The sequence below is a fragment of the Odocoileus virginianus genome, chromosome X (genome assembly GCF_023699985.2).
Source record: "Odocoileus virginianus isolate 20LAN1187 ecotype Illinois chromosome X, Ovbor_1.2, whole genome shotgun sequence".
NCBI classification, from domain to species: domain Eukaryota; kingdom Metazoa; phylum Chordata; class Mammalia; order Artiodactyla; family Cervidae; genus Odocoileus; species Odocoileus virginianus.
Genome location: NC_069708.1, coordinates 45500182 through 45523485, shown reverse-complemented (window position 1 = coordinate 45523485; position 23304 = coordinate 45500182). Strand labels below are relative to the sequence as shown.

General features: G+C 38.3%; 1 pseudogene; it reads right to left on the bottom strand.

Moving 5' to 3' along the window:
- Positions 1-14554: 14554 nt before the first annotated feature.
- On the bottom strand, positions 14555-16212 carry LOC110141434 (glutamate dehydrogenase 1, mitochondrial-like; annotated as a pseudogene).
- Between the last annotated feature and the right edge of the window lie 7092 nt (positions 16213-23304).

The window sequence follows — 23304 nt, the reverse complement described above, 5'->3', positions numbered from 1 at the left end:
CAGATTCAATGTGATCCCTATCAAATTACCAATGGCATTTTTCACAAAACTAGAACAAAAAAAATCACAATTCATATGAAAACCCAAAAGACTCCAAATAGCCAAAGCAGTCCTGAGAAAGAAGAATGGAGCTGGAGGAATCAACCTTCCTGAATTCAGGTTATACTACAAAGCTACAGTCATCAAGACAGTATGGTACTGGAACAAAAACAGAAATATAGACCAATGGAACAAGACAGAAAGCCCAGAAATAAACCCATGCACCTATTGGTACCTTATTTTTGACAAGGAGGCAAGAATATACATTGGGGCAAAGACAGCCTCTTCAATAAATGGTGCTGGGAAAACTGGACAACTACAAGTAAAAGAAAGAAATTAGAATGCTTCCTAACACTATAGACAAAGATAAAGTCAAAATGGATTAAAGACCTAAATATAAGACCAAAACCTATAAAATTCTTAGAGGAAAACATTGGCAGAACACTGAATGACATAAATCAACACAAGATCCTCTCTGATCCACCTCCTAAATTAATAGAAATAAAAACAAAAGTAAACAGGTGGAAACTGATTAAATGTAAAAGCTTTTCATAGGAAAGGAAACTATAAGCAAGGCAAGAAGACAGTCCTCAGAATGGGAGAAAATAGTAGCAAATGAAACCACTGACAAAGACTTAATTTCTAAAATACACAAGCAGTTCATACAGCTCAATGCCAGAAAAACAAACAACCCAATCAAAAATTGGGGAAAAGACCTAAATAGACATTTCTCCAAAGAAGACATACAGATGATAACAAACACATGAAAAAATGTTCAGCATTGCTCTTTATTAGAGAAAGGCAAATCAAAAGTTCAATGAGATATCGCCTCTCTCTGGTCAGAATGGCCATCATCAAAAAGTCTACAAGCGATCAATGCTGGAGAAGGTGTGGAGAAAAGGGAACACTCTTGTACTTTTGGCGGGAATGTAATTTGATACAGCCACTATGGAAGATGGTACAGGGATTCCTTGAAAAAAAACTAGGAATAAGACCACCGTATGACCCAGAAATCTCACCCCTAGTCATATACCCTGAGAATACAAAATTGAAAAATACACATTTATCCCATTGTTCATTGCAGTACTATTTATAATAGCTAGAACATGGAAGCAACCTAGATGTCCATTGACAGATGAATGGATAAAGAAGTTGTGGTACATATACATAATGGATGTTACTCATCCATAAAAAGGAATGCATTTGAGTCAGTTCTGATGAGGTGGATGAACTTAGAACCTATTATACAGAGTGAAGTGAGTCAGAAAGAGAAAGATAAATATCGTATACTAACACATATATATGGGATCTAGAAAGATGGTACTGAAGAATTTATGTGCAGGGCAACAATGGAGAAACAGACATTGAGAATAGACTTATGGACATGGGGAGAGAGCGAGATGTATGGAAAGAGTAACACGGAAACTTGCATTACCATATGTAAAAGAGATAGACAATGGTAATTTAAACAATGGTAATTTACTGTATGGCTCAGGAAACTCAAACAGGGACTCTGTATCAACCTAGAAGGGTGGGATGGGCAGGAGATGGGAGGGAGGTTCAAAAGGGAGGGGATATATGTATACTGATGACTGATTCATGTTGAGGTTTGACAGAAAACAATATTACCCTTCAATAAAAAATAAATTAAAAAAAAGAATTACTTTAACATCATTGGTCTAAATACATCAATTAAAATACAGAGATTGCTGGAGTAGATGAAAAATATAAGATGCAAGTCTAAGCTGTCTTTAAGAAACTCACTTTAAATATAAAGACACTTGTTTATTAAAGGGATAGAAAGAAATTGCCATCCTAATACTAAATCAAATAAACCAGAGTATCTATATTAATTTCAGACAGAAGATACTTCAGAATATGGAAATCTTTAGGGGTAAACTGGAGAATAGCATAATGATAAAAGCATAACTATTCCAAGAGGATATAATATTCCTTAATGGGTATGTGCCTAACAACAGAGTATTAAATTAAGTAAGGCAAAAATAAAACAGCATGAAGAAATAGATGAATCCACTATAATAGTTGGAGACTTCAATATCACTCTATAAAAAATGGATAGATCCATCAGGCAGATAATCAGCAAAATGAGCCCAAGGGCACAATTAATCAACTGCATATAATTGACATGTACAGTCAGCCCTTCATATCAATGAGTTGTGCATCTAATTCAACCAATCAAGAATTGAAAATATTTTTTTGCAAACTTCAGAATGTTCCAAAAAGAAATACTTGAATTTGCTGTGTGCCAGCAACTATTTACATAGCGTTACACTGGATTTACAACTATTTATATAGCATTTGGGCTTCCCAGGCAGTGCTAGTGGTAAAGAGTTCACCTGCCAATGCAGGAGAAGCTAGACATCTGGGTTCGATCTCTGGGTTGGGAAGATACCCTAAAGTAGAAAATAGCTACTCAGTCCAGTATTCTGGCCTGGAGAATCCCATGGACAGGGGAGCCTGGTGGGCTACAGTCCACAGGATCTCAAAGAGTCGGACACGATTGATATCACACACACACAGCATTTGCATTATATTAGGTATAAATAATCTGGAGATTATTTAAAGTATATGGGAGGATGTGCATAGGTTAAATGCAAATTCTACACCATTTTATGTAAGGAACTTGATCATCCATGGCTTTAGTTAGGGGTCCTAGAACTAATTTCATGCAGATACTGAAAGGAAGTGAAAGTCGCTCAGTCGTGTCCAACTCTTTGAAACTCCATGGACTGTAGCCTGACAAGCTCCTCTTTCCATGGAATTCTCCAGGCCAGAATACTGGAATGAGTAGCCATTCCCTTCTCAAGGGGATCTTCCCAACCCAGGGATCAAACCCAGGTCTCCCTCATTGTAGGTGGATTTTTTACCTCTGAGCCACCAGAAAGGATATTGAAGTATGCCTATATAGACTACTTAATCTAACAACAGCAGTTCTTCTCAAGCTCACATGGAACAGTCACCAAAATACACCACATTCTGGGCTATAAATGAAAACTTTACTTTTTTTTTTTTTAATAGAAATCATGCAATGTCTGCTCTCAGAACACAATGAAATTAAATTAGTAACCAATAACAGAAAGATAACTTGGAAACCCCCAGATATTTAGACATTAAGCAAAACATGTCTAAGTAAGGCATGGGTCAAAGAAGAAATCTCAAGAGAAATTTAAATTATTTTGAACTAAATTAAAATGAAAACAACTTAATCAAAATTTATGACATTCAGTGAAGCAATGCTTAGAGGGAAATTAATTGCTTTGAATTAATGTATGAGAAAAAAATATCTAAAATCCATCATCAAAACTTCTAGCTTAGGAAACAAGTAAAAACCCACAAACAAAATCCATAGTGAGCAGAATAAACAACAAAGATTAGAGCAGATGTCAATGAAATTAAAAACAGAAAATCAAGAGAAAATTAACAAAATCTCGAACTGGCTCTTTGAAAAGATCAATAAATCAATAAGCTTCTAGCCAGGCTAAGAAAAAAGAGAGACAAGGCACATATTACCAATATCAGAAATGAAAGAATATCACTTGAGATCCCCATGGGCATTAAAAGGATTATAAAATAAATAACACTTTGAACTCCGTGCCTACAAATTTGATAACCTAAATGAAATTTAGGAATTCCAAGAAAGATATAATCTTTCAGAGAGAAGAAATAGATAATCATAATAGGCCTGTGTCTATTAAAGAAATTGAATAAATAACTACCTGCCAAAAGAGAAAGCACTGGGCTCAGATGGGTTCTCTGGTGAAATTTACCAAACATTTAAGGAAAAAAATACACAATTTCTCAACAATCTCTTTCAGAAGATAGAATCAGAGAGAATACTTTCTAGTTCAATCTGTGAGGCCAGCATTATTTTAATGCCAAAACTAAACAAAGATACTATTAAAAAATAAAAATACTGAACAATAGCTCTCATAAACATAGATGCAAAAATCTACAATAAAATATTAGAAAATTAAATAAAAATATAAAAGGAATTATGTGCCGTGATCAGTGGGATTTATTCCACGTGTGCAAGTCTGGTTCAATATTCAAAAATCAACTAATGTAATTCATCATGTCAAAAGCTAAAGAATAAAAATCATATGATATTAATAGATGCAAAAAAGCATTTCATATAATCTAATATTGAATCTTGATTTAAATAAATCACAGTAAACTAGGATCAGAGAGGATCCTCCTCAACTTGATAAAGAACAGCTATTTAAATCCTGCAAGCTAACATCATACTTAGTGGTAAAAAACTTGAAACTTCTGCTATTGGTCAGGAACAAGGCAAGGATGCTCCCTCTCACTATTGCTTTTGTGCATCATACCAAAAGTCTTGTGTGCTTAGTCACTCAGTTGTATCTGACTCTCTGCGACCCCATGGACTGTGGCCAGCCAGGCTCCTCTGTCCATGGGATTTCCCAGGCAAGAATACTGGAGTGGGTTGCCATTTCCTACTCCAGGGATTCTTCCTGCAGGATAGATCAATATACAAAAGTCTGTCACTTTACTGTATACTGGAAATGAACAAGTGGGATTTGAAATTAAGATAATATTACAATTTACATGATCACCCTAAAAATCAAATACTTAGGTATAAACTTAACAAAATATGTACTAGATCTATATGAAAAAATGCAAAACTGTGATGAAATCAAAGAGCTAATAAATGAAGTGATATTCCACATTCATGGATAGTGATTTTCCTCTCCTCTAAGGGTTCATTTTGCTACCTTTTTTTAGGCCACTGCACATAGATTCTGATAGTCCTCTCCTTTGTAGTACTTCCGTCACATACAAACAGATCAAATATCACCCAGTAAAGCTTGCATATGCTACTGAAATCTCAAGGTCATATTTTTTTTTTTTTTAATTTAATCGATCCTCAAGTCTCTTGAATCTCCTGTGCTGGGCTGTGCTCAGTCATGCCTGACTGTTTGCAACCCCATAGACTTCAGCCTTCCAGGCTTTTCTGTACATAGGATTCTCCAGGCAAGCATACTGGAGTGGATTGCCATGCCCTCCTCCAGGAGATCTTCCCAACCCAGGGATTGAACCCAGGTCTCCCACATTGCAGGCAGATTCTTTACCATCTGAGCCACCAGGGAAGCCCCTTGACTCTCTCACCATTATTTGAATTTCAGTATATCAATAATAACATTAAGTATGACAATTTTAAATAATGGTAAGTGAGTCAAGTTTTACCATTAGTTATTTTTAAAATCAATTTATTTATTTTAATTGGAGGCTAATTACTTTACAATATTGTGGTAGTTTTTCCATATATCAACATGAATTAGTTGCAGGTGTACATGTGTTCCCCCCATTCTGAAACCCCTCCCAACTCCCTCCTCACCCTATCCCTCTGGGTTGTTCCAGAGCACCAGCTTTGATTGCCCTGCTTCGTGTATCAAACTTGCACTGTAAAATATGCATTTTACATATGGTAATATACATGTTTTAATGCTATTCCCTCAAATCATCCCACCCTTGCTTTCTCCCACAGGGTCTAAAACTCTCTTCTTTATATCTGTGTCTCTTTGTGGTCTTGCATATAGGATAATTGTTACCATCTTTCTAAATTCCATGTATATGCTTTAATACGCAATATTGGTGTTTTTCTATCTGACTTACTTCACTCTGTATAATAGGCTCTGGTTTCATTCACCTCACTAGGACTGACTCAAATGCATTCCTTTTTATAGCTGAGTAATATTCTGTTGTGTATATGTACCACAACTTCCTTATCCATTCATTTGCTGATGGACATCTAGGTTGCTTCCATGTACTACCTATTGTAAACAGTGCTACAGTGAACATTGGGGTACATGTGTCTCCTACAACTCGGGTTTCCTTGGGTGTATGTCCAGCAGTGGGATTCCTGGGTCGTATGGCAGTTCTATTTTAAGTTTTTAAAGGAATCTCCACACTGTTCACCATAGTGGCTGTACCAGTTTGCATTCCCACCATCAGTGTAAGAGAATTCCTTTTTTTACACACCCTCTCCAGTATTTATTGTTTCTGGGGTTTTTGATGGCAGCCATTCTGACTGGTGTGAGATGATACCACACTGTGGTTTTGATTTGCATTTCTCTAATAATAAGTGAACTGCAGAAAGGCAAAATGGTTGTCTGAGGAGGCCTTCCACATATCTGTGAAAAGAAGAGAGGCAAAAAGCAAAGGAGAAAAGGAAAGATATTCCCATTTGAATGCAGAGTTCCAAAGAATAGCAAGGAGAGATAAGAAAGCCTTCCTCAGTGATAAATGCAAAGAAATAGAGGAAAAAAACAGAATGGGAAAGACTAGAGACCTCTTCAAGAAATCAGAGATACCAAGGGAACATTTCATGCAAAAATGGGCTCAGTAAAGGACAGAAATGGTATGGACCTAACAGAAACAGAAGATATTAAGAGGTGGCAAGAATACACAGAAGAACTGTACAAAAAAGATCTTCATGGCCCAGATAATCACAATGGTGTGATCACTCACCTAGAGCCAGACATCCTGGAATGTGAAGTCAAGTGGGCCTTAGGAAGCATCACTACGAACAAAGCTAATGAATGTGATGGAATTCCAGTTGAGTTATTTCAAATCCTGAAAGATGATGCTGTGAAAGTGCTGCACTCAATATGCCAACAAATTTGGAAAACTCAGCAGTGGCTACAGGACTGGGTAAGGTCCGTTTTCATTTCAATCCCTAAGAACGGCAATACCAAAGAATGATCAAACTACCGCACAACTGTACTCATCTCAGACACTAGTAAAGTAATGCTCAAAATTCTCCAAGCCAGGCTTCAGCAATATGTAGACCGAGAACTTCCAGATGTTCAAACTGGTTTTAGAAAAGACAGAGGAACAAGAAATCAAATTGCCAATATCTGCTGGATCATCGAAAAAGCATGAGAGTTCCAGAAAAACATCTATTTTTGCTTTATTGAGTATGTCAAAGCCTTCTACTGTGTGGATCACAATAAACTGTGGAAAAGTCTGAAGGAGATGGGCATACCAGACCACCTGACCTGCCTCTTGAGAAACCTGTATGTAGGACAGGAAGCAACAGTTAGAACTGGATATGGAGCAACAGACTGGTTCCAATTAGGAAAAGGAGTATGTCAAGTCTGTATATTGTCACCCTGCTTATTTAACTTCTATACAGAGTACATCATGATAAATGATGGGATGGAAGAAGCACAAGCTGGAATTAAGATTGCAGGGAGAAATATCAATAACCTCAGATATGCAGATGACACCACCCTTATGGCAGAAGGTGAAGAGGAACTAAAATGCCTGTTGATGGAAGTGAAAGAGGTGAGTGAAAAAGTTGGCTTAAAGCTCAACATTCAGAAAACTAAGATCGTGGCATCTGGTCCCATCACTTCATGGGAAATAGACAAAGAAACAGTGGAAACAGTATCTGACTTTATTTTTGGGGGCTCAAAAATCACTGCAGATGATGATTGCAGCCATGAAATTAAAAGACACTTATTCCTTGGAAGGAAAGTTATGACCAACCTAGATAGCATATTTAAAAGCAGAGACATTACTTTGCCAACAAAGGTCCATCTAGTCAAGGCAATGGTTTTTCCAGTAATCACGTATGGATGTGAGAGTTGGATGGTGAAGAAAGCTGAACACCGAAGAATTGATGCTTTCCAACTGTGGTGTTGGAGAAGACCTTGAGAGTCCCTTGGACTTCAAGGACATCCAACCAGTCCATCCTAAAGGAGATCATCCTGGATGTTCATTGGTAGGACTGATGTTGAAGTTGAAACTCCAATACTTTGGCCACCTCATGTGAAGTGTTGACTCATTGGAAAATATCCTAATTCTGGGAAGGATTGGGGGCAGGAGAAGAGGATTACAGGATGAGATGGTTGGATGGCATCACCGACTCGATGGAGATGGGTTTGTTTAAACTCTAGCAGTTGGTGATGGACAGGGAGGCCTGGCGAGCTGCAATTCATGGGGTCGCAAAGAGTCGGACACGACTGAATGACTGAGCTGAACTGACTGAACTGATACTAGTCTATCCCACACTGGAAAGAGTTCTACTATTCTCAGTGAAATTTGTTGAGAACCCATGTCTCTTTTTCTCTCACCTCTAAGAGCACTCTTAGTTCTTAGGAACCAGTTCAGTACAGGGAGGAGCTTTTCACTTTCCAGTGGCACAGTTCACAGACTTGGAATATTCATCCTCCAAGATGAGATGAATTCTGTCTGACCAGGGCAATTTTATATAAATTCAGATGCTAAAGAAATCTCACAGAAGGATCTATACACTCATCTTAGCTGTTGGCCTTATTATGTCCGCTTGATTTTCAGAAGTTCAGCTCTTCAGCTGTTGTCTGGCGTAGGTGATTTACACCAGGGAGGTATGTAAGTTTTGCCCTGTAATGTCCTGTAATGTGTAAGTTGACAGAAAAATTTTGTCAGGCTCCTTCTCAGACCATCTCTGGAAGAGTTCTTCCTTTGTGCCCCTAGACCTTGACCCAGTCTCTTAGAAGCAACTGATGAAAGGAATCTGATTATACTCAGTTCAGTTCAGTCGTTCAGTCATGTCTGACTCTTTGCGACCCCGTGAATCACAGCACGCCAGGCCTCCCTGTCCACCACCAACTCCCGTAATTTACCCATACTCATGTCCATCGAGCCAGTGGTGCCATCCAGCCATCTCATCCTCTGTCGTCCCCTTCTCCTTCTGCTCCCAATCCTTCCCAGAATTAGGATATTTTCCAATGAGTCAACTCTTCGCATGAGGTGGCCAAAGTATTGGGGTTTCAGCTTCAGCATCAGTCCTTCCAATGAACACCCAGGACTGATCTCCTTTAGAATGGACTGGAGGGTACCTGTAAAACAAAATTTTAGAAATCCTATGAAAACTCTGATAATATATACAGCGAAATTAAAAATTATACCAGCTATTATGTGTTAAGTCTTTGTAAGTGTGGTTTGTTTTTCCTAGTTGTACTTATCTGATGTTTAAATTAGCACAACTTAATGTGAATGCTGAATAAAGCTTGTGTGACCATATATTACATGATTGTATTTCTTGAAACGTTTCTAAAAACATATAAACTTGTTAATTTTAGTTAATACATTGTAAGTCTATCATACTCAAATAACATCAAATAATAAAGTTAGGAAATAAAATAGCAATTAAATATTTTGGTCATTTTAGGAGTCTTATTTCTTCATTTTAATAGCTGACAAATGAAGTTTCTGATGTAGTTATTTGTAATAATTTTTATTCTGTCTTTTTAACAGAGTGCATTTACATTGCATTTTTAATATTAATTTTAAAGCAAAATACTGTAGAGTAGCATTTTAGCAAGAAGACGTTTTAAAAATACATTGGATACAAAGGGATGAACATCCAAGCCCGTCAGCTATTTGATAGGTTTTTAATTCAAGTTGGGAAATTGATTTTGATGATGATATGCAGATGACACCACCGTTATGGCAGAAAGTGAAGAACTAAAGATTCTCTTGATGAAAGTGAAAGAGGAGAGTGAAAAAGTTGGCTAAAAGCTCAACATTCAGAAAACTAAGATCATGGCATCTGGTCCCATCACCTCATGGGAAATAGATGGGGAGACAGTGGAAACAGTGTCAGACTTTATTTTTTGGGCTGCAAAATCACTGCAGATTGTGACTGCAGCCATGAAATTAAAAGACGCTTACTCCTTGGAAGGAAAGTTATGACCAACCTAGATAGCATATTAAAAAGCAGAGACATTACTTTACCAACAAAGGTCCATCTAGTCAAGGCTATGGTTTTTCCAGTTGTCATGTATTAATGTGAGAGTTGGACTGTGAAGACAGCTGAGCGCCGAAAAATTGATGTTTTTGAACTGTGGTGTTGGAGAAGACTCTTGAGAGTCCCTTGGACTGCAAGGAGATCCAACCAGTCCATCCTCAAGGAGATAAATCCTGGGTGTTCATTGGAAGGACTGATGCTGAAGCTGAAGCTCCAATACTTTGGCCACCTCATGTGAAGAGTTGACTCATTGGACAAGACACTGATGCTGGGAGGGATTGGGGACAGGAGGAGAAGGGGACGACAGAGGATGAGATGGCTGGATGGCATCAACGACTCAATGGGCATGAGTTTGAGTAAGCTCTGGGAGTTTGTGATGGACAGGGAGGCCTGGCGTGCTGTGATTCATGGGGTCGCAAAGAGTGGGACACGACTGAGCAACTGAACTGAACTGAGTAATGAGTGATGTTGAACATCTTTTCATGTGTCTATTAGCCATCTGTTTGTGTCTTCTTTGGAGAAATGTCTGTTTAGTTCTTTGGCCACTTTTTGATTGGGTTGTTAATTTTTCAGGTATTGAGCTGCATGAGCTGCTTGTGTATTTTGGAGAGTAAGTCTTTGTCAGTTGTTTCATTTGCTATTATTTTCTCCCATTCTGAAGGCTGTCTTTTCACCTTGCTTATTGCTTCATTGTGCAAAACGTTTTAAGTTTAAATAGGACCCTTTTGTTTATTTTTGTTTTCATTTCCATTACTCTGTGAGGTGAGTCATAGAGGATCTTGATGTGATTTATGTCAGAGGGTGTTAACATTACTTTTAAATATGTTATGATATTATATAATTAGACTAGTTTTAAATAACAGTGGTAAACTTCACACTTCCATCATTATTTAAAATATTCATACTTAATGTTATTATTGAATTCATATCTGTCATTTTTATCTGTATATCTTACATCTTTTTTCCATCTTTATTGCCTTGTTTGGTTTCATGTATACAGTTTTAGCATGTCACTTTAATCTGTTTAAGAGTTTTAGTAGTATATTTAAAAATTATTTACTAGTGATTTCTCTAGAACTCACAATGTGAACATCAACTTATCAAAACGTATTTAAAATGCTTATTAAGTTCCAGCAAAATAGTGAAACTTTCATAGAATATAACTCTATTTGCTGTCATTTTTATGTTATCATTGTTGTTTAGTCACTCAGTCATGTCCAACTCTTTGAGACCCCATGGACTGGAGCTGCCAGGCTCTGCTGTCCATGGGATTTCCCAGGCAAGAATACTGGAGTGAGTAGCCATTTCCTCCCCCAGGGGATCTTCCTGACCCAGTGATCTCACTCCAGCTTGGCCGGTGGGTTCTTTACTGCTGAGCCACCAGGGAAGTCCATTATTTTTGTGCATATACATGTTACAAAGCCAATATCTTGCTATAATTATTACTTTACATAATTTCTTTATATAAGTTTGAATAAGCTTTGTCAAGAAAGGAGAACAAGTATGCTTATAGAGTTTGTTATACTAACCCTCTTATTTGGGACTTCTCAGGTTGTGCTGGTGGTAAAGAACCCATCTGCTAATGCAGGAGACATAAGAGATGCAGGTTTGATCCTTGGGTGAGAAGCTCCCCTAGAGGAGAACATGGCAACCCATTTATATGTTCTTGATCTTCTAAAACAATTTTATACATATTGTTTTGGGCAATTTTTAAATAATTTAAGAGAAGACAGTGGGGTAAATAGGCAGTCATGCCATCTTGTATAACTACCTACATACTTACATTTACTGTTGTTTCTTGTATATTTGCGTAGATTTGAATAGATGACTGGTGTCACTTGCATTGAGCCTGAAAAATTCCCCTCAGTATTTTTTTAAGCTAGGTCTGCTGGCAAAACTTTTCTAAGTTTTTGTCTATCTGGGATGTCTCTATTTTGTCTTTATTTTAGAATGCAATTTTGCTTGATATAATATTCTTAGTTGACATTTTTTTTATAGTACTTTGAATATACCATGCCACTGCATTTGGTCTCTATTGTCTCTGATGAGATGCCAGCTGTAAAACTTATTAGGTTCCCTGTACATAACAACTCATTTTTAATTTTGTCGCTTTTTTCTTCTCTCTTTGCCTTTAGTTTTCAGAAGTTTGACAGTGATATCTTTTCATTCTTCTTGATACTTTTTTCTTTATCTGTATTCAAATCTGTATTACTCTACCAAGCTAACTGATTCTTCTGTCTGCTTATATATGCTGTTGAGCCCCTCTAGTGAACTTTTCATTTCAGTTTTTCAACTGAAGAGTTTCTATTTGTTTCCTTTTAATATTTTCTGAGTCTTTATTTATATTCTCTATTGAGACTTTGTTCTCATATTTTACTTCTTTAAACATTGTTTCCTGTAATTTTGGGAACATATTTATGACAGGTGATATTTGTCTTTGTCTACAATGTCTAGGCTTATTGGGGTCAATTTCTATTAACTTCTTCCCCACGTCCCTGTGTAGGGTTATACTTTTCTATTTCATTTTCATGCTTCATAATTTTTTGTTGGGTAATAGATATTTTAGATAACATATGGAAGCAACATGGATAACAATACCTCCTAGCTCCCATTAGAGGAGTGTTGTTGCTATTGCTTGATTAGTCATTTGTTTATTTTATTCTTTGAAGTAATTCTGTGAAGTCTGTTTTCCTCACAGGGTGGTGACTCTGATACTCCTGTTCAAAACTTCTTTCTTATGTTTATCTGCTAGCTTGGCTACCCAGGTGTCACTCCTGTGTTCAGCTCAGTTCAGTCATTTAGTTTTCTCTGACTATTTGCGACCACATAGACTGCAGCATGCCAGGCTTCCCTGTCCATCACCAGCTTCCAGAGCCTGCTCAAACTCTTGTCCATCGAGTCGGTGATGCAATCCAACAATCTCATCCTCTGTCATCCCCTTCTCCTGCCTTCAATCTTTCCCAGCATCAGGGTCTTTTCTAATGAGTTAGTTTTTTACATTAGGTGGCCAAAGGTTTGAAGCATCAGCTTCAGCATCAGTCCTTCCAATGAATATTCAGGATGGATTTCTTTTAGGATTGATTGGTTTGATCTCCTTGCAGTCCAAGGGACTCTCAAGAGTCTTCTCCAACACCACAGCTCAAAAGCATCAGTTCTTTGGCATTCAGCTTCCTTTATGGTTCAACTCTCACCTCCATACATGACTACTGGAAAAACCAGAGGTTTGACTAGATGGGCCTTTGTAGGCAAAGTAATATCTCTGCTTTCTAATATGCTGTCTATGTTGGTCATAACTTTTTTTCCAAGGAGCAAATGTCTTCCTATTTCATGACTGCAGTCACCATCTGCAGTGATTTTGGAGCCCCCCAGAATAAAGTCTGCCACTGTTTCCATTGTTTCCCCATCTATTTGCCATGAAATGATGGAACAGATGCCATGATCTTAGTTTTCTGAATGTTGAGCTTTAAGCCAACTTTTTCACTCACCTCTTTCACTTTCATCAACAGGCAGTTTAGTTCTTCTTTGCTTTCTGCCATAAGGGTGGTCATCTGCATATCTGAGATTATTGATATTTCTCCTGGCAGTCTTGACTCCAGCTTGTGCTTCAGACAGCCCAGTGTTTCTCATGATTTACTCTGTATATAAATTAAATAAGCAGGGTGACAATATCCAGCCTTGACACACTCCTTCCCCGATTTGGAATCAGTCTGTTGTTTCATGCCCATTTATAACTGTTGCTTCTTGACCTGCATACAGATTTCTCATGAGGCAGGTCAGGTGGTCTGGTATTCCCATCTCTTTAAGAATTTTGCACAGTTTATTGTGATCCACACAGTCAAAGGCTTTGGCATAGACAATAAAACAGAAGTAGATGTTTTTCTCGAACTCTCTCACTTTTTTGATGATCCAACGGATAATGGCAATTTTATCTCTGGTTCTTCTGCCTTTTCTAAAACCAGCTTGAACATCTGGAAGTTCACAGTTCATGTACTGTTGAAGCCTAACTTGGATAACTTTGAGCATTACTTTGATAGTTTGTGAACTGACAGTACGCAATTGACAAGCTATAATTGATATTGTTTTATGTTATAAAAATACTAGTTTTTTTCACTTATTATGTTTATAGGCATTCACTGCTTGAGTCAAGGTTAGGCTTGTTAAGTGATTAAAGCAATTTTCTTACAGCAGCATGTACTTACTTTATTCTAAAAGAAGAAATACATACAGTTTTTCTTGTTGTTGTTGCTTGTAACCTGTAAAATTGAATTGTTTTGCTGATGTAAAATACCAATAACTCACTTGAGGACCATGCTACCACTGAAAATGCCATTTACCTGCTTCTCAAATGTGTCAAAGCACCTGATAGACTTGTTCAGAGCTGAAGGGGCAAGTAATTGACTGGTCTTGGACAACAGATGCCTTTCTAGGGCCATAGCTGAATGTGCTGGGAAGCAGCCATGGAGAAAGAGAGCATAAGAAGATGGAAAACAATCTTTTATTTAAAGGCAAAATGCCCAAATGAATTTCTGGCATAGCTAATTTCTACTATTACTTATTAGCTTATATATGATTCCCTAACCTTATTATTTATTTTTCCTTAAGGGGCTGATTTGGATTGGCTTGTTGAGAATGGTGTCTATTATCTATTAAGTCATGAGAAAGAGATTTCTGTGGTTACATGTAAACTTTTGATAGGTCTGCAGAGGAAGAGATGAAGAGGGTAGTGAAGAAGTCAGCCACAGTCTGGTCTATGTGAAGGTCATACCAGCTTCATTGTACACCTTGAAGACTTTCTCGATGGTGTTGACATAAGCAGCTGTTCTCAGGTCCAATTCCAGGTTACACTTCATGGCTATGTGCATGCTTTGCCTGGCAGAGTGCTCCATGGTGTAGCTAAGTCAGAGTGCACAATGTCTTTGTCAGATATCCTGTCTTGGAACTCTGCTGTGGGTACAATGGGAATAGTTCCACCATATTTTCCAAATTTCCTTTCCAAACCCTCTTGAACAGACATGAGCAAGTGGTAGTTAGAATCCCTTTCATATTTGAAGGTCAAACAGCCATAGCTGACATGATTTGGATTCTTTAGCTACTCAAAGTAAGATACTGTCACTACTCCAGCATTCAAGTAGAGATCTGGAATAACCATGATGTTCCTCTCTAGGAAAATATTATCAGATTCTGGAGTTGTTGGTCCTTTGGCACCTTCAGCAATGATCTTGGCTTTGACTCTTGGTGCACTGGACTTGGTCAGCTGCTATTCGCTGGCAGCAGGGATGTCACAGTCAACCTCCAAAGACTCTCCTTTTGTAAGTTTTTGCTTTGGGGAAGCCCAGAATTGTTTCATGTTGCAATTTGGAGTCTTCCAGCTCCTTTGGGTCAATACCACCTGGATTTCATATGCTGCCATCTGACTCACCAACAGCAACACATTTAGCACCAAAACGATGCAAATATCTCATAGAGTACAGGCCCACATTACCAAATCCCTGAACGGCAATTGTTTTATCTCCAAATCCTGGTGTCATTCCTAAAATACTCACATAAGAAGATTCATTGATGTTTTCAATCCCATGGAAAACTCCCTGACCAGTAGCAGAGATCCGTCTGTGAATTCCACACTGACTGATGGGTAACACAGGCATGGGCATTAACACCAGAGTGCCCTATAGTGCTAGCATGGGTGTCAGCAATCCAGGACATCTCCCGCTGGCCTGTGCTCATGTCTGGGGCAGGCACATCAATGCCAGGACCAATAAAGCCCTTCTTTGCCAGCTCCATGGTGAACTTCCTTGTGATCTTTTCTAATTCATTATCAGTATAGTTTTGGGGATTTATCTTAACATCAGCTTTGGCATCCCTAAATGGCACATCAACCACTGCACACTTATATGTTATCAGAGAAGCCAGAGCTTTAACTTCATCTACACTCACATCAGTGCTATAGCGGATACCTCCCTTGCAGGGCGTTTGGTACTGGCTGTGCTGGGCCCAGTAGCCCTCGCTGACTTCCCAGGAGCCGTTGTAGTGCCAGATGGGGAAGGACAGGCTCAGCACATGATTGCAGGGCTTGATGATCCATGGGATGCCACGCACCCGGTTCTGCTTCTGCTGCTCACTCTCCCGGGTCTTGAGGTCCTCCACCAACTTGTCCTCCATGATGCTGGCACCACGGTCAAAGAAGCCCTCCACCATATTGAAGAAGTTGAGGTCGTCCTCGCAGTTGGCCACCACCTCGCTGTAGTGTCACCGAGCGGATGGCACAAGCCCTGGCTGCAGCACACCGCCCTGTGGGCCCGGCCCAGCAGCGTGGCGGGGTCGGTAGCCACAGAATCCACGGCGGCAGGCTCAACGCCGGGCAGCAGCAGCGCTTCACTCAGGCACCGGTACATGGCGACAGGACGGAGGTGCTGTCACAGGCTCAGAGACGGACGGAGGGAAGGAGGGCCTGGTGCGGGCTGCCCTTTTAAGCCACAGCTTCCTGCCTTGAATATTGAGTTTTAAGCCAGCTTTTTTTTCTCTTTCACCCTCATTAAGAGACTCTAGTTCCTCTTCCCTGTCTGCCGTTAGAGTGGTATCATCTGCATATCTGAGGTTGTTATTTTTCCTGGCAATCTTGATTCCAGCTCGAGATTCATCCAGCCTGGCATTGTCTCACATTTTCCTTTTTAAATAAATATGTTGGTATAAAATTTATATACGATAAAACTCATTTTAGACTACAGTTCAACAACTTTTGACAAATGTTTATATCAGTGTAATCATCGCTATGATCAAGATATAGAATACTTCTACTAACTCCAAAACTTTCTTCTTACTCCTGTGTTTTCAATCTGCCTGCCTCTACTCTTAACCACAAGCAAGAACTGATGTAGTTTCTAACATCCCAATATTTTGAAACTAATATCTTTATGTACACATAACAGCAATGAGGATCAATTTTTAAAATTCCTTAATAAAACTGTCTCTATCACTTTAAATTAAATAAGATAATCTAAAAATCTGGCTGTAAATTTAAAAGTTTAAGAAAATGTGTATACTTAATTGTTCTTGATTATGAATAATATTATAAAAGTATTACAATAACATAAATGATAAAATAATGTCAGGAAAAATACTAAACTATAACACCACATTTTACATTTTTTTGGCCTAAGGCTTGGATCCACATTCAACTTTAAAGTTCCATGGGAGCCAAGTCTTTTACTGAAGTTGATATTCCCAGTACCTAATACAGTACAGCACAGCAAATGTTCAAAAACTGCTTAGTTACTGATGTAGGTAACTAGATCTAATTTTATGCTGAAACTGAGTAGCTCCTAGACCTGTTCCAATTAACAAGTTAAGTAACTATTGAAGACTTAAAAATCATTTTAAAAATGCTGTACAGGTAACCAAATCTTCCATAATTTTAGAGTTTTAACCAAAGAATGTTAAAAAAAAAATTAAGATGCTGATAACATGGAATAGTGACTTTTTAGCCTACCATTTGAAAAAAATAAATCATTCTTAAGTTGTTTGGTACTTCGATTTCTGTTTTTGTTTCTTTTGGTTTCAGTATCACTCAAAAAAAAAAAATCATTGCCAAGATAAATATTGAGGGGCTTCTTTCCCTGTTTTATTCTAGGAATTTTTTAGTACCAGGTCTATGTTTAAGTCTTAGATCCATTTCAAATTATTTTTTTTGAGTGGTGTTAGATAAGAATTGAGTTTCATTTTTTTGCCTGTATTTATCTCATTTTCACACCATTATTGGAGAAGGAAATGACAACCCACTCCAGTATTATTGCCTGAAAAATCCAATGGATAGAGGAATCTGGTGGGCTACAGTCCCTGGTGTCACAAAGAGTCAGACACAACTGGACAGGACAGTTATTTTAAAACTCTTGCTCTGATAATTCCAGCCTCCCCAGCATGTAGTTCTGATGCTTGCTCTGTTCAAAGCATATATATATTATTTTTTGTAATTTTTTTTTCTTGACAGCTAGACATGATGTACCAAGTAAAAGGAACTACTCTAAATAGTACTTTATTAATGGGATTCTAAGTTTTAGGATAAGAGAAAGAAGTCTATAGTCTTATGATTAGGTCTCAGTCTTCTAGTGAGCTTATGCTTCTAGACTGTGAACTTCACAAGTTTCTGTTTTTTTTTTTTTTTTCCTCTTCCCTTAGGTTGGAAAGAATGGCTAGAGTGGACTGGAGTTGGGTATTTTCCTTCCTCCAGTATACTCTGATAATATCCCTGTAGGCTATGTTCCCCTTAACTAGTTTCCCCAGAAGGCTGGCCTTTTTATGAAGAAGGACATCTGGGGTATTTTAAAATGGGTATTTTTCCCCTCCCACTGCCAGAAGCATAAGTTGATTTTCTCTAATAATTATTATGAAAACTTGGCCTCCTGTATGGATATAAATGGAGAAGGAAATGGCAAGCCACTCCAGTATTTTGTCCTGGAGAATCTCCAATGACAGAGGAGCTTGGCAGGCTATAGGCCATGGGATCATGAGTTGGACACAACTTAGCTACTGAACATGCACGCTGGATGTAAAACTTACAAAATGTGGGGGCCGTCCTATAACAGGATCAGTCTGCATTTTTAACTGTCAGAATTGACCATGGTGAGCCTACAGAAATTCATCCATTTAAGATTTCCTACCCTGGAATAGTTTCTTTTTTTTTCTTTTTAATTTATTTTTATTAGTTGGAGGCTAATTACTTTACATCATTGCAGTGGTCTTTGTCATACATTGAAATGAATTAGCCATGGATTTACATGTATTCCCCATCCCGGTTCCCCCTCCCACCTCCCTCTCCACCCGATCCCTCTGGGTCTTCCCAGTGCACCAGGCCCGAGCACTTGTCTCATGCATCCAACCTGGGCTGGTGATCTGTTTCACCCTAGATAATATACGTGTTTCAATGCTGTTCTCTCAAAACATCCCACCCTCGCCTTCTCCAATTTCTGCTCCTGAGGGTCTGCTCTTATCAGAGTTTATCAACAGTGACTCTCCAACTTTGGGAATGGCAGTTTGCCCTGTGTCTCCCTTTCTTTTATAGATCCAGGAAGAGTCGACTTTTCAGTTTGTAAGGATGGACTGGCAACTGCCAAGCTCTTTACTTGAGAAATCAGAAATCATCAGTTCGAACCTGTAGTGAGAGCAGAAGGACACTAAGGGAAAAGCTCTATGGCCATAGCTCTCTTTTCTAGAAGTTCTAGTTTTACAAAAAAGTTTTCTCTCTCTCTCATCATGAAAATGAACCTCAGAGCTCAAACTGTCTTAGTGTACAACACTACTTTTTTTAACCTTTTCATTTTTTGAGCATCTTTTATTTAAGTTTTCAAGACTTTCAAGTTCAGTTCAGTATCTCAGTCATGTCCAAATCTGCAGCCTCATGAACTGCAGCACTCCAGTTCTCCCTGTCCATCACCAGCACCTGGAGACTACTCAAACTCATGTCCATTGAGTCGGTCATGCCATCCAACCATCTAATACTCTGTCACCCCCTTCTCCTCCTGCCTTCAATCTTTCCCAGCATCAGGATCTTTTCAAATGAGTCAGCTCTTCACATCAAGTGGCCAAAGTATTGGAGTTTCAGCTTCAAAATTAGTCCTTTGAATGAACACTCAGGACTGATCTCCTTTAGGATGGACTTGTTGGATCACCTTGCAGTCCAAGGGACTCTCAAGAGTTTTCTCCAACACCACAGTTCAAAAGCATCAATTCTTCTACACTCAGCTTTCTTTATAATCCAATTCTCACATCCATATATGACTACTGGAAAAGCCATAGCCTTTACTAGATGGATCTTTTTTGGCAAAGGAATGTCTTTGCTTTTTAATATGCTATCTAGGTTGGTCATAACTTTCCTTACAAGGAGTAAGTATCTTTTAATTTCATGGCTGAAGTCACCATCTGCATTGATTTTGGAGCCCCCCAAAATAGTCAGTCACTGTTTCACCATTTATTTGCCATGAAGTGATGGGACCAGATGCCATGATCTTAGTTTTCTGAATGTTGAGCTTTAAGCCAACTTTTTCACTCTCCTCTTTCACTGTCATCAAGAGGCTCTTTAGTTCTTCGGTTTCTGACATAAGGGTGGTGTCATCTGCATACCTGAGGTTATTGATTTTTCTCCCTGCAATCTTGATTACAGCTTGTCCAGTTTTGATTACATCCAGTCCAGCGTTTCTCATGAGGTACTCTGCATATAATTTAAATAAGCCAGGGTGACAATATACAGCCTTGACACACTCCTTTCCCATTTTGGAACCAGTCTGTTGTTCCATGTCCAGTTATAACTGTTGCTTCCTGACTTGCATACAGATTTCTCAAGAGGCAGATCAGGTGGTCTGGGATTAACAACTCTTTAAGATTTTTTCACAGTTTGTTGTGATCCACATTCAAAGGTTTTGGCATAGTCGATAAAGCTGAAGTAGATGTTTTTATGGAACTCTATTTCTGTTTTGATGATGCAGTGGATGTTGGCAATTTGATCTCTGGTTCCTCTGCCTTTCTAAAACCAGCTTGAACATCTGGAAGTTCATGGTTCATGTATTGCTTAAACCTGGCTTGGAAAATTTTGAGCGTTACTTTGCTAGGGTGTGAGATGAGTGCAATTGTGCAGTTTGAGCATTCTTTGGAATTGCTTTTCTTTGGTATTGGGATGAAAACTGACCTTTTATAATCCTGTGGCCACTGCTGAGTTTCCCAAATGTGCTAGCCTATTGAGTGCAGCACTTTCACAGCATCATCTTTTAGGATTTGAAATAGCTCAACTGGAATTCCATCAACTCCACTAACTTTGTTAGTAGTGATACTTTCTAAGGCCCAGTTGACTTCACATTCCAGGATGTCTGGCTCGAGGTGAGTGATCACACCATCGTGATTATCTGGTTCGTGAAGATCTTTTTTGTACAGCTCTTCTGTGTATTCTTGCCACCTCTTCTTAATATTTTCTGATTCTTTTAGGTCCATACCATTTCTGTCCTTTATTGAGCTCATTTTTGCATGAAATTTTCCCCTGGTATCTAATTTTCTTGAAGAGATCTCTAGTCTTTCCCTTTCTATTGTTTTCCTCTATTTCTTTGCATTGTTCATTTAGGAAGGATTTCTTATCTCTCCTTGCTATTCTTTGGAACTCTGCTTTCAAGTGGGTATACCATTTCTTTTCTCCTTTGCTTTTCTCTTTTCTTTTCACAACTATTTGCAAGGCCTCCTCAGACAGTCATTTTGCTTTTTTGCATTTCTTTTTCTTGGGTATGATCTTGATCCCTGTCTCCTGTACAACGTCACGAACCTCCATCCATAGATCATTAGGCACTCTATCAGATCTAATCCTTAAATCTATTTCTCACTTCCACTGTATAATCATAAGGGATTTGATTTAGGTTATACCTGAATGGTCTAATGGTTTTCCCCACTTTCTTCAATTTAAGCCTGCATTTGGCAATAAGGAGTTCATGATCTGAGCCACAGTTGGCTCCCAGTCTTGTGTTTGCTGACTGTATTGAGCTTCTCCATCTTTGGCTGCAAAGAATATAATCAATCTGATTTTGGTGTTGGCCATCTGGTGATGTCCATGTGTAGAGTCTTGTGTTGTTTTAAGAGGGTGTTTGCTATGATCAGTGCGTTCTTTTGGCAAAATTCTGTTAGCTTTTGCCCTGCTTCATTCTGTACTCCAAGACCAAATTTGCCTGTTATTCCAGGTGTTTCCTGACTTCCTACTTTTGCATTCCAGTCCCCTCTAATGAGAAGGGCATCTTTTTTGGGGGTTAGTTCTAAAAGGTCTTGTAGGTCTTATAGAACTGTTCAACTTCAGCTTCTTAAGCATTCCTGGTCAGGGCATAGATTTGGATTACCATGATATTGAATGATTTGCCTTGGAAATGAACAGAGATCATTTCTTTTTGGAGACTGCATGCAAGTACTGCATTTTGGACTCTTTTGTTGACTATGATGGTTACTCCATTTCTTCTAAGGGATTCTTACCCACAGTAGTAGATATTATGGTTATCTGAGTTAAATTTGCCCATTCCAGTCCATTTTACTTGCAGATTCTTAAAATATCAACATTCACTCTTGGAATCTCCTTTCTGACCACTTCCAATTTGCCTTGATTCATGGACCTAACATTCCAAGTTCCTATGAAATATTACTCTTTACAGCATCAGACTTTGCTTTTATTACCAGTCACAGACACAACTGGGTGTTATTTTTACTTTGGCTCCATCTCTTCATTCTTTCTGGAGTTATTTCTCCACTGATCTCCAGTAGCATTTTGGGCACCTACCGACCTGGGGAGTTCATCTTTTTAGTGTCCTATCTTTTTGCCTTTTCATACTGTTCATGGTCTTCTCAAGGCAAGAATACTGGTAACAAGACTTACTTAGCTTTCAGCTAACATTTACTCTACTTGCAATTTAGAAAATTCTTAACCTTGTCACTTCATTTTATTCTTGTATATGAAAAACAAAAGTAGGAATATAAGTCGATGATTTCCTATACTCTAAGTAAAAGAATACCTTTTTAAAAGATATTGAAGTATAGTTGATTTACAATGTTGTGTTAGCTTCAGGATATAGCAAAGTGATTCAGTTACACATGTACCTATTCTTTATCCCACTTAGGTTATTGTAGAATATGGAACAGAGTTCCCTGTGCTATACAGTAGGTCCTTATTGGTTAACTATTTTAAATAAAGCAGTGTGTTCATGTCAATCTCAGAGTTTGACATTATTTACTGCTATTAGCAATACTGATGCTTTTTTTGAACTCTTAAATAAATCTCCTCCTACTCTAGTCTCAAGAAGCTCTCTTGGTCATGGATGAATATTTTAAAGGCACATTAAGATTTTCTATATTTGAAACAATTCCTGGGCATACAGTGTGGTTTTGGAGAAATGTGATGTTGGAGTATTAGACACTGATCATTATTAACCAACAGTTAATGAGAAGTTTACTACATGTGAGACATTTTTCTCTGTGGCTTATTATGATACTTTGTTTCTGACACATACCCTATGTTCAGTTTTCAAATGGGGTATTTGAGGCTTAACAATTTATTAAGCTTCTAAATGGTGAATTCAAATCTACCTCCTGAGACTCCAAACATAGGTTCTTTTTACTGTATCACTTTCCCTTCCTATATAATTATAAACCCATACCTTCAAATATCTGTGCCTTTTTCCCCATTTCTATACCTGTTCTAACACAAAATAGCTGGGAACTAAAACAATAGTGTCCAGTTATTGTAATATCATTATTTAACCTAAATTGCACTCATCTCACACTCTAGCAAAGTAATACTCAAAATTTTCCAAGCTAGGCTTCAACATTACATGAACTGGGAACTTCCACCTGCTGGATAATAGAAAAAGCAAGAAAATTCCAGAAAAACACTTCTGCTTCGTTGACTACACTAAAGCCTTTGACTGTTTGGATCACAGCAAACTGTGGAAAATTATTAGAGATAAGAATACCAGACC